At 42.6% G+C, this 16,150-nt stretch overlaps 1 protein-coding gene across 1 annotated transcript in view; it reads left to right on the forward strand.

Annotated features, from left to right (window-relative positions):
• The first annotated feature begins 10,379 nt into the window (after positions 1-10,379).
• KLHL6 (kelch like family member 6) overlaps positions 10,380-16,150 on the forward strand; it is an 89,105-nt gene continuing 83,334 nt past the window's right edge. The window contains exon 1 of the mRNA XM_081074986.1: positions 10,380-10,744. The gene's annotated coding sequence lies outside the window, so the exon portion shown is untranslated. The remainder of the gene's footprint in view (positions 10,745-16,150) is intronic.

Consider the following 16,150-nt stretch of genomic DNA (forward strand, 5'->3'; position numbering starts at 1 on the left):
AGCCCTATGGCCTTTGTTCAGGTTTTTTAAATGAAATTAAATTAATTTTAATTAATCAGGGATGGCTCATGGTTTTAAAATGTGAAATTAAATTAAATTAAATGTTATAGACAGCTACACCCACAGGATGGTGTTTCTAGGTTTTAGGGACCAGACCCTAAGGGAAGCCCAATGCTCACCTGTGTCCTCATTTCCTCAGAGGTCCATGACAGATGGCAGGCTGTGTCTTTGGAGAGAGGGGATTCCTTTGAGTCTCAAGGATGATCTCTGGATTTTTCCTTCAGGACCTTGCTTCCCACCTCTTGGTGCTGGGAATTATAAAATTTATAAAAACAGGGTGTAGAATTATAGAATAGATAAAAAGCAGTGTAAAGAACTGGACTAAGCCACTCATAATTCCACTCTCCAGAGGCAATCACTCTGCTTCTTTATCTGTGGAATGGGCATAATTATTATAACAGGATTGTTGTATTAGGTGAGGGAGAAGCTGTTTTAACATTTTGGTATATTCCCTGCTCATCTTTTTATTAAGTATTTTAAACATGATTGCAATCACACAGTATATGTAATTTTTATCCCACCTTTTACCCTTAATAATATATCATAATTATTTTCATGGTCACAAAAATACTGTGACCCATTTTTAAATCAGATTTCCATCCCCTGCTGCTGAGTTGTGAGTTTCTGATGTATTTTGGATATTAACCCCTTATCAGACATATGGTTTGCAAATGTTTTCTCCCATAGGTTGCTTTTACATTTTTTGAATTATTTATTTTGCTGTGCAGAATCTTTTTAGTTTGATGTAGTTCCACTTGTTTATTTTTGCTTTCATTGCTTGTGCTTTTTGTGTCGTTTCCAAAAAACTGTTGCCAAGACCAATATTAAAGAGATTTTCCCTTATGTATTCTTCTAGGAGTTTTATGGTGTTAGGTCAGATATTTAATTCTTAAATAGACTTCAAGTTATTTTTGTGAATGGTGTAAGACAGGGGTCCAATTTTATTCCTTTGCATATAAATATTCAGTTTTCCCAACACAATTTTTTGAAGAGACTATCCTTTCTCCATTGAGTATTCTTGGCTTCCTTGTCAAGTATTAGTTGACTACATATGCATGGATTTATTTCTGGGCTCTTGATTCTGTTCCATTGTTCTATGTGTCTATTTTTGTGCCAGTAATAAAATGCTGTTCTCATTACTATAGCTTTGTAATATAGTTTGAAAACAGGAAGTGTAATGCTTCCAGCTTTGTTCTTTCTCAGGCTTGCTTTGTCTCCTCAGGGTCTTTTGCAGTTTCATATGAATTTTAGGATAGTTTGTTCTATTTCTGTGAAAAATGCCACTGGAATTTTGATAGAGATGCATTGAATCTGTTTGTTGGTTTGGGTAGCATGAACATTTTAACAATATTAATTAAATAAGCTTTCTGTCCCTTTATCCTTTTCTTCTTCTGGGACTCCATAATACATAGAATGTTTCTTTTAATGGTGTCCCATAGTTCACGTATGCTTTATTCACTCTAATTCTTTCTTTTTTCCTTTATTATCCTCAGGATAATTTCAAAGAACCTGTCCTCTACTTCACAGATTCTTTCTGCTTGATCCAATCAGCTTTTGATGCTCTCTATCGTGTTTTTCATTTCATTAATTGTATTCTTTACCTTTAGAATTTCTGTTTTTGTCCTTTTTAATGATTTCTAGCTCTCTTTAAATTTCTCATTTTGTACATGTATTGCTTTCCTGATTATGTTGAATTGTCTTTCTCTGTTTTCTTGTAGTTCATTGAGCTTCCTTAAAACAACTATTTTGAAATCACAGTTCTGAATTTCTCTGGGGTCAGTTACTGTAAAACCATTGTGCTCCTTTGGAAGTATCATGATTCCTTGATTTTTCTTGCTTCTTGAAGTCTTGCATTGTTGCCTTTGCATTTGAAGAAGAAATCACCCACTTCAGTCTTTACTGACTGGTTTTGGGAGAGAAATACTTTCTGTTAGCCCTGTTTGGAATTCTGAGGCTTTCTCACATTTTTTTCTGTGGATACACCTGCTCCACCTTTCTTTTTCCTTTCTAGCTGGGGGAGGAGGGTTGTTAAGATTGTGTGGAAACCCAGGCTTGGTACTGATAGCCTACTGTTTGCTTTCCCTAGGATGGTGCTGAATGCTTCAGTTTGTTTGCTTTTTTTCCAATCCTGCAGGGCCTGGCCAGCTTTCTGTTTGTGCTCACTAGCTGTCTGTAAAGGCTTACTCTTTCTGCTCTCTAGGGCACAAACAAGAAGCCAGCCATGGGGTGATGGTGTGGGGGGATGAGGTACATGGAGCATTGGGGGTGCCTCTGGGCCAGTTGGGGGATCCACAGGTGAGGCAGCCCTAGTAGCACCTGGGTGGGCTTCATGATGGAGCCCATGCCACAGTTAATAGGATGTCTGGCTGTCGTGTGGGGCGTCCGGCGGGGTCTCAGCTCCCGCTCCCCACATAAGAACGCAGGACACGGTAAAGCCAAACAGGAACACCCACGGAGCCATAGATAGGGGAGTCAAACCAATATATTCTCGCTGGCGGCTGGGCTGGAGACACAGGAAGCAGGATCTACATAATCTGCAACCCGCCATCCTAACAGCAGTCCACTCTTGCCAGCCACCATCTTCTTGCTAGCCCCCATTTTTTCTGCTAGCGTAGCCACAGCAGTTATATTAGTGGCCAATGGCTTACGGGTTACAGCTGACGGCCAACTAGCCTCAGCTGATGGCCATCTGGTCACAGTTGATGGCCATTTACTACCCGAGCCAGCACCTTTCTATGTGAGGCCGAGAGCCTGGAAACTGCTTTCTGGGGCTCTGTCCCCACACTGGCCCTTTAATGCCTTCCAAGAGCCCTGTCTGCTGTTCTAGCAGCTACCTCCTGCCCCTGCACCCCCTCCCCAAGTCGTGCAGCACTCCTTAGTATTCTAGATGGGTGAGGAAGGAGTGGGTCTCTTTGGCAGCATCCCTCACAGCTGAGGAAGCTGGATGCCCACTCACACACTCTCACTTTCCCCCGTGGTAGAAATCATGGGCTGAGTAGGGCTCTCTTGGCACTGAGCTGTGCTGCCTTGGGTAGAGGTGTCACAGGTCAAGGGAAACACTTTCCTCTGACCCTCTTCAATGTGCTTAACATCAATTTCTTTCTCTCTCTCTCTCTCTCTCTCTCCCTCCCTCCCTCCCTCCCTCCCTCCCTCCCTCCCTCCCTCCCTCCCTCCTTCCTTCCTTCCTTCCTTCCTTCCTTCCTTCCTTCCTTCCTTCCTTCCTCCAACATTGTGTTGGAACTTTTCCAATGGACTCCTGGACTTCCACAAAGGCACTTTTGCCTGTGGGTGACTGTCGGAATTAATGTTCTTGGAGGGAAGGTGGTAGAAAACTCTCATTTTGCCATTTTGGTGAGGTCACTGTGTGTTGTGGTCAGAAACATTTTAAAAGCATTGTTCAGCCTAGGTGCTTAACACATCAAAGATAGAGCAGACCCAAGAACTCAGCAAGCATAGATTGTGGAAATGTAGGGTGGTGGTTGTTGCCAGGTGTTCTCCTTATTTTAATAGCCCCCAAGGTACTCATTGCCATTTCAGAGATTGAGACTCACTGAAACTCGCAAAAGCTAAAAAGAGACACAAGGGTGTGTCACAGAACCAAAGGTCTAGAGAGATTCACGAGGCATCCGTTTGGGTGCTGGAAAGCCACTGGAAACCCAGCTGTCTCTCCCTCCTTACCTCTGTTTGTGAGGCTCCATGCTCTTTTACTGCTGTTCTCTCTGAGTGTGCTTCATTCCTTTCTTTCATTTGCTTTTCTGTCTACTCAGCCTCTGACTCATCCTCTTAAGTACCCATAAAATCCGACTAGAATGCTCATCCAATTCCAAATTTCCATGAGAGAACCTGATCAGCCCAGCTTGGCCAGGTGTCTATCCTCGGACCAATCACATGTGGCCAAAAGGGTAAAACCAACGAGACCATATTCATGGAAATATCGTCTCAGTTCTCAGAGAAGAATCCCAAAAGGAATCTCTGACAACTATATATTGTTTATGTTCCTTGCAAGGACTCATCTTCAAGAGAAAGATCATCACAAAATAATTGATTAATTAATAACAGCCTGATTCTAAAAAAAATGTGAGGGAACTAAATCTTAAAGTATGCATAGCTGCAGACTTTAACATAATAAGCCCTGAAAATAAATAAATTTAGTATTAAAATGCTTTACTACAAAATTATTTAAAATTTCAAGTCTTACTTGTTCTAAATGAAAAATCTCATTCCTAGTGATTATAGTTAAATGCGGAGATTTTAAAAAGTTAGTATTTGGCTGGTTTGTTTCTCTTTGCTCAAATGCAGCCTGTATTTTAGCCAACATTATATTTGTAAGAAAATGTGGTAAAACAAGAACAAGTAAGTCAAATTGAATTTAATCAACAGAGGGAGCTGGTTTTAGATATTTAAAATATTTTGGTCAATTATAATATTTTGGTTAACGAATTGTTCAAATTTCATAAGGAAATGAAACCCAGTTGTCTGGCTTTTACCAGGTGTTTCTATATGACTGTAGATAATTGTATTTCATAGCATGGATGTTAAACGTTTTAGGCTACATATCTTGTTTTACTGCTAAATGAATAGGGGAAGTGAAATGCAGAACAAATCATTACTCTGAACAGGAAACAATAGAAAGGCAAATTAACGTTGTTCTTGACTTGGTCCTTTGTACTGTTTTTATATTTTTACTGGAAATGCTTTATAGCAATGCCCTTTTGGATCACCATTTAGTTGTTCGGTAAATATGCATATGTTGTCTGATATAGCTCAAGGCCCAGCTGGGACTGATTGTTTCTGTTCCCCTGGGGAAAGACCCTGTAGCCTGAGTTAATTTGCATATGACTTTAGGTGGCTAAGAAAGGGAAAGAGCTGCTGACTTGCAGATCAGATTTTCCACCTTGGAGGAGAGGAGCTGCATACCCTAACAGACATGGGTGAATGTCCTTTTGTATGATTATAATTAGAAAATAGAATGTTAAGGAAGGAAGGGGTTAAGTAATAACAAACTTCATTAAGTTGAGCCCACTGCAGCTCTCCATGAAGTGGGGTTTAGGGGTAGGCTCAGCTTGGAAGATAAGCCAATAACTGCAAGCTAGGCTCTTGGGTAGCCTGTGCTTCTTTGTAAGGTGAAGTAAACGTTTATAAGATTAGGGTCTCCTTGGGAAGAACCTCAAGAGATAAAAAGCTGGGCTTCTGTCAGCTTCTCTTGAGCAGACCTTGTCCTAGAGAGATCAGCCCTGTAAGGACAGCCATTGCTTCTTCTCCAGACAAAGAAAGAGCTCAGAGATGGCTGAGTGGTTCTGTCAACAAATAACTAAGGAGGGAGTATGCAAGCAGTCGTAGTAAGACAGTGGAAGTGGCAGTGTAGAACTGAGGGCTCTTCCTTGTGTGGGCATCAGCAAGATCAGTGGAGGAGACTCTGGGAGAGGCTGTGGCTCTTACATGAGGTCGCGAGAAGATGCCCTCTGCCCTTTCTACAGCATCATTCCCATCTACGCACAAACTGGTTACCGTGCCTCCCATCTTTCAAAAAGCCTTCACTAGATGCTTCACCGCCTCCCGAACCTTCCCTCAGCTGCCAGACCATTTCTCTGCCTCTGTTCCCAGAAAAGCATCTCAAAAGTTTTTGAGATGCCTCCAATTCTTCACCACTCTTAAGCCCATAATTTATCTTTAGGATGCTTTTTGGCATTAAATAACAGAAAACGCTGCATCAACTGTGTAAAATAAAATGGGGAATTAAGAGTTTAAATAACAATCCCACAGGTAGAGTGGGCTCCAGGCTCTGCTTTGTGGCAATTCTCTTGGTTCTGCCTTTCTCTTTGGTGTTGGCTTTATCCTCAGGCTGGTACCAAGATGTTTTCCACAGAATTAGGTGTCACAGCAGAAATGATAACTGCCAGTGGAAGAAGAGGTGCAGTCTTCTTCATGTGTCAGTTTTTAAGAAAAAAGAAATGCTCTACAGAAATCCTCTAAAGAAATCCTCCAACTGACTTCCCCGCACATCTTGTCGTCCAGAATTGTGTCGCACGCCCATTCCTAAATGAATCATTGCCAGAGGAAAGTAGATTATAGTGGTTGGCTTGGAACAGTCAAGATTTACACGGCCATAGGGGTTTTGCTTGCAAGGAAGAAGAGAACAGACTCTCAGAAGGTATCTAATAGGTCAATTTAATTTTTGTTCCCAACACTGCACTGAAATGGAACTGCACAAGGCACCACATGCAGTGTAGATTTTTTTGTCTTCATTTATTGTTTTCGTTTAGCAATATTTGACTGCTTGAGTACACTGTAGCTTCTGCAACATCGCATTCTCCTGATTTCACTTTTCCCTCTGGTTGCTCTTTCTTGGTTTTCTGGATACACAGGATGGTAAAACAGGACTCATCCCGTTTTGTCTTCAGCTTTGTCTTCACAACACAATCAGAGCAAATAACTCCCACTTTTCAAAGTGAGGAATGAGACAATGAGCCAGGACTTGTAAAGAAGGCAGCTAAGAGTGGGTTTTATGTCCCTTCGTTGATTAAAACACCTCCAGCTTATAAAAGAGGTTGAAGAGACCAAAGTGCATAGGAAATTGGAGAAAAAATTACCTAAGAGAGATCTGCAATGTAAGTTCTCCACCACAGTAGGGAAGCAGTGGGGGTGCTTGTCCCTTCCTGCAAGTTTAGTGAAAGTGGCTTTACTGGGAGCACTTGAAAAGTGGGGCACAGAGGACTGAAGTCTCATGGTGGCTGGCTAGCTCCTCTGATGGCCGGGTAAAGAGATGATGCTATTGGCTTTGGCCGCTCTTCCAGAGTTTGGGCAAATGATGCTTGAATGCTTCCCATGGACCTGATGGAGCAGTGCACAGAGAGAGCAGGCATGGGGTTTCCTTAGATCCTGCCCAAGAAGGCTGCTTGGAGACAAACAAACCACAGACAAACCTTGCAGACATACCATTAGATTCTGAGGTGGTGAGGAAAGAATTTTAAGTGACCAGCTCTAGGAGACACATGTACTTACAGCGAGGAACTGCCATTGCAAAATTTCCTGAGATGGTGAAGTCTCTGAAACAAACCATAAAATAGTTCCATGAGAGAAATAATAAGCTCAGGTAGCTTTGTTTAGTTCATAACTAGACTAGTCAAGTAAGATCTTTCCTGTCCCGTACCTTTCCTCCCTCCGCACTCTACTTCAACTCTGGGGGAACCAGAAACAGCCTAGTGAGGGGGAAAGAAGACTGCACATTTTAGGTGAGAGAAATAAATAGGCAACCATATCCTCCTCTCCCATGAGTGGCAGCCAGGTTGGAGCATGCCCAAGATGAGGGAGGGAGAAGCTTCAATTCTTGATGAATTTGAAAGTTTTATTGTCACTCTGGACCATTTATAATACATATTGAAACGATGAGTCTCGCTCATCATTTCTTCTTCTCCTCCTCCTCCTCCTCCTCTTCCTCCTTCTCTCTCTCTCTCTCTCTCTCTCTCTCTCCCTCTCCCTCTCCCTCTCCCTCTCCCTCTCCCTCTCCCTCTCCCTCTCCCTCTCCCTCTCCCTCTCCCTCTCCCTCTCCCTCTCCCTCTCCCTCTCCCTCTCCCTCTCCCTCTCCCTCTCCCTCTCCCTCTTCTCTTCTCTTCTCTTCTCTTCTCTTCTCTTCTCTTCTCTTCTCTTCTCTTCTCTTCTCTTCTCTTCTCTTCTCTTCTCTTCTCTTCTCTCTCTCTCTCTCTCTCTCTCTCTCTCTCTCTCTCTCTCTCTCTCTGACTCTCTCTCTCATCCAGAGATTACTGGATGGCTTTTTATTACTTGAGAGTTTCTAGAAAAGTCACAAAATTGCCTTGGATTTTATTTAAGGAGTAGGGAAAAAAACAGTTACACTGAGGGGATGGTTTGAACGGGTAGTGAAGAAAAAGAACAAAATGGTTTTCTGATTATGACAAGTGCATCTCTCTTGCTCAATGTATCTTTAAGACTGGCTTTTTCCTCTTCTGTCTAATGTCTAAATGAGGATTATCTCTCCTGGGTCTTATCCCCTTCTTTGCCTACATTTTCTTGATATGTTATCCCTTTCCATTTTATTTATTCCTTACTTGTATGCTGATAACTTTCAAATGTGTATCTTTAGCCCAAATATTTTCTCTGAGCCCCAGAATCATGAGTCCAATTGGTCTGGCAACTCCACTTGTTGCATCTAATAGACATCTTGACATGCCCCAAATTTCCCTGTCCTGTCTCCACCATCCATTTTTCTCCAGTTCTTTCCTATAATAATAAAGAGCATCACCTTTCAACTGGTTTCTTAAATCCAAAATCAAGGAGTCATTTTGAATTCTTCCCTTTTCCTTATCTCCTACTTCCAGTCCATAACCAAGTCTTGTTTGGTTCCATGTGAAGAATATATCCCAAATCCGTCCACTTCTCTCCGTCCCTACTGGTCTCGTCTACTCCGAGGCATCATCGACTTCTTCTGGCCTTCTGCCAGGCCCTCTTATCTGGTCTTCCTTCATTCACCCTTTCTCTGTTTAGTCTGTTTTCTACATCACCAGAGTGAATTTTAAACATTTTAATCTAATAGTGTCACTGCTCTGTTTAAATACTCTATTATTTTACTATTTTACATAAAATAAAATTCAACTCCTAACTGTGGCCTACAAGAGTCCCCGTCTTCCTCTTTAAGTTCATATTGACCACTGTCTCTTTTTTAAAAAATATTTTAATTAAAATTTAGCTAACATACCATATTATATTAGTTTCAGGGGTACACCATAGTTATCCAACACTTGTATATCTAAAGAAGCGATCACCATGATAAGTCCAGCAACCATCTGACACAGTACCACGCTATCACAACATTATTGACAATCTTCCCTATGCTGTACGTTACATCCCATGACTTATTTGTTCTAAACCTGGAAATTTGGACCACTTATTGCCCTTCATCTCCCCCCCCTTTTTAAATTTTTCAATTACTGTTGACATTCCATATTATTTTATATTAATTTCATATGTATAGCATAGTGGTTAGACATTTGTATAATTCAAGAAGTGATCCCTCTAACTAGTTTGGTATCCACCTTGGGTTATTAATAGAAATTACCATACGATTGATTATATTCTCTATGCTTTACATCCCATTGACTATTTTGTAACTTCCAATTTGTATTTGTTACTCCCTTCACCTTTTTCACCCTGCCCCCAACCCCCCTCCCATCTATCACTCTGATAGATCTAGTTCCCATCTGACACCATACCTAATTATCACAATATTGTTGACTATATTCCTTATACTATACCCTACATCCCCATGATGTGACAACCAATTTGTACTTCTTAGTCCCTTCCCCCTTTTCATTCACCCCAACCCCCTCTCCCATCTGGCAGCCATCAAAATATTCTCTGTGTCTATTTGTTTCTGTTTGTTTATTTTGTTCTTTAGGTTCCACTTATAAGTGAAATCTTATAACATTTATCTTTCACTGTCTGACTTACTACACTCAGCACAATACCCTCTAGGTCCATCCATGTTGTCACAGATGGCAAGATTTCATTCTTTCTAATGGCCAAGTAATATTCCATTGTATATATGCACCACTTCTTCTTTATTAATCCACTGATGGACACCCAGGTTGCCTCCTTATTTTGGCCATTGTAAATAATGCTGCAGTAATGTATGGACGAACATGTCCCCTTGAAGCAGCGTTTTGGGTTTCTTCAGATAAATACTCAGAAGTGGGATTACTGGATCCTTCCTTGTCTCTTGTTATAGCTTTTGTTTTAAAGTCTATTTTGTCTGGTGTAAGTATTGCTATCTCAGCATTTTTTGTTGTTTGTTTCCATTTTCATGAAATAACTTTTTCCATCCCTTTATTTTCAGTCTGTGTGCGTCTTTTGACATGAAGTGAGTCTCTTATAGGCAGCAGATGTAAGAGGCTTGTTTTCTTACCCATTCAGCCACTCTATGTATTTTGATTGGAGCATTCAATCCATTTACATTTAAAGTAATTGTTGATAGATACGTAGGTATTGCCATTTTATTTATTTATTTATTTATTTATTTATTTATTTATGGTCTTAAAAAAGTCCCTCTATGATTCTCCCCAATTGGGCTGCCTCCCTGTGTTTGTTTCTATATATTAGTAGGGCAGCTATGTCTCCTGTTCTTAGTAGAGTGGCTTATGTAGTAGGTGTCCTGTGGGGCCCAATGGTGCAGTCTCCCGGTCACTAGAGCTGGGAGGTCCACGTGTGTCCTCTGTGTGGGTGTGTGTCTCTCCTGTTGTAGTTGAATTGCTGTTTACACATCAGTGAGAGGGACTGACCTGCAGGCTCATTGGTTGTGAAGACTGGCCGTGACTACGGTGAAGGAGCTGTTGTGGAGGGGCCAACCCTATGGAGCGCTATTTGCTTTAGCAGGGTTCTGCTGCCTGCCTAGTGTGCTTTTTGGGTGCTCCTTGGAGGCAGCAGGATGATGCTTCCGCTTGGTCTGAAGCTGGCCACTGGGTGTGCCAACGCCAGAGCCACCTGGGAGGGGACCTGCTGCAGAGCAGGCCAAGTTCAGCCACAGCCTGTGCCCTGCCAGGGCCACCTGGCATGAGCCACAAAGCAATCTGCAGATGGCTGCTGCCCATGCTGTGCTTGGAGGGGCCATGAGAAGCTCAGCCACAAACCAAGGCCAGCTGCAGCAAGTGCTGGGCTTAGGGCTGCTCAGCTAGAGGTACGGGACGTGCTGAAGCCAGATGCTGCTTGTTTAGGTTTTGTGAACTTTTGGGAGACTTTAGGATAGTCTGCAGCATGAGCCAAGGTGGGTAGTTTATATAAAAAAGCTACTGGAAGTGGCTTGAGTGTGCCTGAAAGTTGGGTGGGGTGTCACCGGGTTTCAGAATCACCGGGTCAGGCGAATGAATGTCAGTAATCAGGTTGATGGAGACTCATGGAGACTCAGATACAGCATCTTCCTGCGTCTGTATGCCGGCAGGTGGAGGGCTCAACAAAGAAACAATGGCTTCCACCAGCTCCTCCGTTGGGAAGAAAGCTGCCCTTCCACTCTGAAGCCAGACAACTCAGTTCCTCCCTGTATGTGCCTTTCACCTTTCGAGCTGCTGCGCCAGAACTGGAGCTCAGAGTGAGTGAGTCTGTCAGCGAGTAAGTCTGTGCGCAGGCCCTCAGCGTGCAGCCACCCTCTGTCTCACTCAGCTACAACTTCTGCTGGTTTTCACAACCAGAAATGATGGGGACTTTTCTCCCTAGCACTGGAACCCTGGGCAGGGGAGCATGGTGCAGCACTGGGACCCCTTGCTCCTCTTGGAGAAACCTCTGCAGCCGAGATATCCCTCCTGATTTTTAATGGTCACACGCGGGTGTGGGACCAGCCCATTCCATGTCTCTGCCTCTCTTACCAGTGTTGAGGTGGCTTCTGTATGTCCTTAGTTGTAGTGCTTTGGTTCAGCAAGACTTCAGGTGATTCTCAATGACGGCTGTTTTGTAGTTTAGTTGTAATTTTGATTTGGTTGTGAAAGGAGATAAGCACAGTATTTACCTACTCACCATCTTGACTGGAAAAAAAACCTTGACCACTCTCTCTTTCACACACTATGTTGCAGCCTTTCTTCCTTGAATGGCCCAGTTTCTTACTCACCTCAGGGACTTTGCACTTACTGTTTTCTCTAACTGGAATGCTCTTTTACTGACTCTGATAAGGCTGGATTCTTTTCAGCCTCAGGTCTTTGCTCAAACGCCACCTCCTTGGGAAAAAGCACCCTTCATAAAGTAGCTACTCCTGAGTTCTCCATTATTCTCTGTTTAATAGCCTTATTTCTTTTATCCATAGCACTTATCCCAAATTTACATGATCTTATTACTTATTTGTTTACTAATTGTTTTTCTATTTCTTTTACCAAAATGTAAACTTCATGAAGACAGAAACCTTTCTATCTTGTTCACACCAGTATTTTTGGCACCTAGAATAGTATCTAGCAGAGAACTAATAGTATCTAGCAGATACTATTCTAATTGCTCAATAAATCCTCAGTGAATAAATGAACGAAAGGGGCAACATCTAACAATGAACAGGCATCCTCTGAAGGAACCATGTAGACCTGATTTAGAGAAGCCCAGAGTGGATGTAAAGTACATCACAGGGAACAGAGTCAATAAGATTGTATGGTGTCTGATGGGTATTACATTTATCAGGGTGATCACTTTGTAAGTTTTACAAATGTCTAGTCACTATGTTTTACACCTGAAACTAATATAATATTGCCTGTCAACTGTAATTGAAAAATACAAAAATGTTTTTAAGAAGAATATATGTAGTATATACCAGGTATGCCAAAAACATGTATACAAATGGACACTTTGGTTAATGTTGCTCAAGCAGTAGTTCGCCGTAATCAGAAGTGTCTGGGTGCTGATGGTAACCACTTTGAGCATCTCTTGTAATTGCAGAAGTCAAACATGACTTGTATTCCTCTTTTATTGTTGGTATATATTGTGTATTACAATTTTAATACAGTTTTCCTTTCTGTATATAAAATAGAAAAGCCCAGAGTAAAATCACATGGCCCTAAAGCTTGTTTAGAGGGGAAGATGTTGCTTCAAAGTGGAGTTTCTTCCAACTGAGTGGGCCACTGCCCCACCCCACCATGCTATGTTGGAAGAGGGGGCACAGTACCCTCTGGTCCTAGAGGAGGTAGATGCTAACAGTGATTCGTTTTGTCTTCTCTGGAGACAGAAGATGACAGAGAAGGAAACTTACTTTAAGGCTTGGGCAGTCTCTCCCTAAGAAAGTCCTGTTAGAATGGCAAAAGGGGCAACACTTTAAGCACTGTACCCTTGCCAGACTGAGTGCCAAACTTTTCAGGGCAGAGGGCCCAGGTGAGAACTTCCGTCCTCAGGGACAGAGTGCTTGCCTAGACTGGAGTCCTCAAGACCACCTAGGGCTGGAAAAGTTGAGTGTACACCAACTAATAGAGGATCCAAGGAGATTAGGATGAGGTGCTGAGAGTCACAGAAGTGATGAGAAATTCTGAGCTACCCTCCTATGATCATAACTTCCACTCCCTCCTCCACAACCATATTTAAATTGTCGATGAAAATAGACGACAATCACTATTAGATCAGCATGGTATGGTGGAAAACACATGGGCTTTCGTGTCAGAGACATCTGGGTTCAAATTCTATCTCTGCCACTTACTGGCTTAATGATCTTGGGCAAGTCGATTAACTTTTCTGACTCTTAATTTCTCCGTCTAAGAAATAATTACCTTTGCGAAATGGTCTGGTTTAAGCATTTGATACATGGAAAGGGCTGACAAATGATGGCATGATCATTGTGGTGGGAGATTTTTCAGCTTATACCTCAGCGTGCTAAAACACTCCATAGGAATACTAAAACTCAAAGCCTGTCTTACCTTTCTCCTCCCATCTCTATAAACCTTGGAGGATCTGAGCTTTTTAGAGAAGCCGAATGTCTTTAAGCAAGAAGTTGATTTCAAATGAATTTGGGTCAAGGTTGAAATGCAATATATCATTAGTGTACTTTAAGACTTGGAATCACCTGTGATCCATGCTGGACACAAAAGGAAACCTAATTTCAAGGGACAGGTTACCAGGAAGTAGCAGAGTTATAAGGTGGCAGGCTGAAACATGACTTAAGTCTAAACAGGGGAGTGGCAATCTAGGCCAGTTCAACTTCTCCTAGACAAATGGAGACCTATGAGGCCTTGAGATTATGTTAATTACCTCTTCATGTTATTAAGTTTCGTCAAAGCCTCTGTTTTCTAGCCCTTTATCAGTGACATCTTACATATCCTCTCAAGCATTGGGTAATTATTTGCCAAGAGAGATGAATGGCTTTTTCCATCACATGGATAAAGAAGCTGACAAAGCCAGTCTGAGAAAAATAATAAATCATATATTAAAAGAAAAGAGTCTCTGCTGTTTCATCCCCTGCCCTAGGAAAGCCTAGGAGCATTCCTGGTCACAGTTTCAAAGTGATGTCTGCGTATCTGTAATAATGTCTATTTTTATGCTTGTGTCAATTTGAGTTGGATTTTGTTACTCATAATAACATCCTTGTTAAAAGTGTTTATAAACACTTCTCTAACTGTATCACAGAAGACTTATCATATCCATCGCCTGAAATAACACTGTTCTCAAAGTAGCTTGCACAGAATGAGTGAGAGTCCTATCTAACACAGCGTATAACAACACATTGCTTGGTGTGTAGCAGCAGCTTTCTGACAATGGTTACTATTATTATTAGCGATCATGTATTATTAGGTTGGTGCAAAAATAATTGCGGTTTAAAAGGTTAAAATAATTGCGAAAACCGTGATTACTTATGCACCAACCTAATACAACTCTTGCCATTGGTACCAAACCAGGAAGATTATACCCCTAGCCTCACTGAGGCATTCCTGAAACTCAACTGTTCTCAGAGATAGTTGGGGGAGGGTGATAATTCCTGGCCTTAATCTTTGCTAGTGGTTGCATCTGTGCAATACCCCGGTTCCTACTTCTCTTTTTTCTCTCTCTCTCATTCATCCGTCCATTCATTTATTCGTTCATTCACTCGTCTATTTACCTAGCCACCCATTCAATATGCCACAAAGTAGGAAACAGTTTACTGTTAGTCAAATCACCTGATAATAAGAAACAGGGATTCTTCAACTTCCCCACAGTGGAAACCACTTGGGAGTGAGAGAATACCTGTGGAGTGGAGTTCTATGAAGAAAGACTTGTTAAAGCTCTACAGGTAAAGAGTTTTCTCATCTTTGGACAGTGCTTAGTTGGGCCATTCCTGTCCATCAGCAGCATATGGGGGCCTGAGCTGGTCCATGTCCTGCCTGACCCTGCCTGACCTCACATCAGCCTCCTGGCCCTCTCTGTGTTTTGCCTGTCGTTAATTACCCTGTAAGACCTGCTGCCTCCTTCCCTGGTGCTGCCCCAACCCAGCCTACCTTCCAGCTGGCTTCATCAGAGCACACATCCAAAGGGCTGGAAGAAAATTTATGCTTGTTTTTGCAGAGGGGCATTTTCCCTGATGACATGACCCCTTTGAGTTGTGGACAGTCTCTTTCTGTCATCCTTGCCATTGGCAGTGGCCTTTTCTGCTATCTAAGCTCAACATTGCCAGAGATAGCTGGAGCAGGAGTACATAGCACAGAAGGAATGTGTTCTTCAGGCAGGGAACCAAAACACTACTCATTCTGCCTCCCCTGACAGTCACAATTATGAAAGCACAGACTGCATGGAGAAGCTAAGCAGCTACATTAATATGTCCAAAAATGCCCCAGCAAAGGCACCATGGCAGGGAGTGGCCCTGGGCCAGTGCCATAGCCTCAGTCAGTGCTCAGCCAACAGGCCTGAGGCCTCTTCTCAGGGCTCGCCAGAAGCCTTGGGGTGTGGTATTTTACAGAGGTGGGAATTTTACAGAGGTGGGACAAAGGAACCAGGGGGCAGCAAGTGCTCCTGGGCTTGGAGGACTTGAATTCCTGGTGGCTCTATGCCATTCTCAGGACTGGAAATAGTTCTACTTACAGGAGTGGGGCCCTGGCACGAGGGTCATCGGCAGGTCAGATGGGGGAGGGTTGTTTGCTTGAAGCAGCCTGAGCCCACGTGGCCAGCGTGGGGAATCAAAACCATCCTCAAATCAGCATCACAGTCAGAATGAAATAAAGCCCGTGAAACGAGTCAGGGATCCCCATTGAAATGAAGGCTGTGAACAGCAAGTTGCGAGGAAGTCTCCTCCCTTCTCTGTGGGCTTGTGTGATTCTGGGGGTGGTATGAAGGCTTAGAGTCGCTGCACAGGGTGCACAGATGGAAGGTTGGACCCTGGTGGAAGGGGAGTCTGCAGTTTGCTAGGGTTGTAGACCTGTGGGATTGATTGGGTACCTGATCTAATTGGCCATCCTGACTATAAAACGTTGTCTTATGTAGATTCGTGGAAATTTTTTGCTTCCTTTATCTGTGATAATGAAATGTGGACTGTTCTCACATGAAAGGCATCTGTGAAATTTGCAGGCTATAAATAACCTCCCCTCTTTTTAGGTGCTCTTCCTCAGGTGCAAAATGGGGGTGCTGGGTCCTCCCCTATGCTGAATTCTGATTTGTCACAAGA

Source organism: Rhinolophus hipposideros (assembly GCF_964194185.1).
Source record: "Rhinolophus hipposideros genome assembly, chromosome: 2".
NCBI classification, from domain to species: domain Eukaryota; kingdom Metazoa; phylum Chordata; class Mammalia; order Chiroptera; family Rhinolophidae; genus Rhinolophus; species Rhinolophus hipposideros.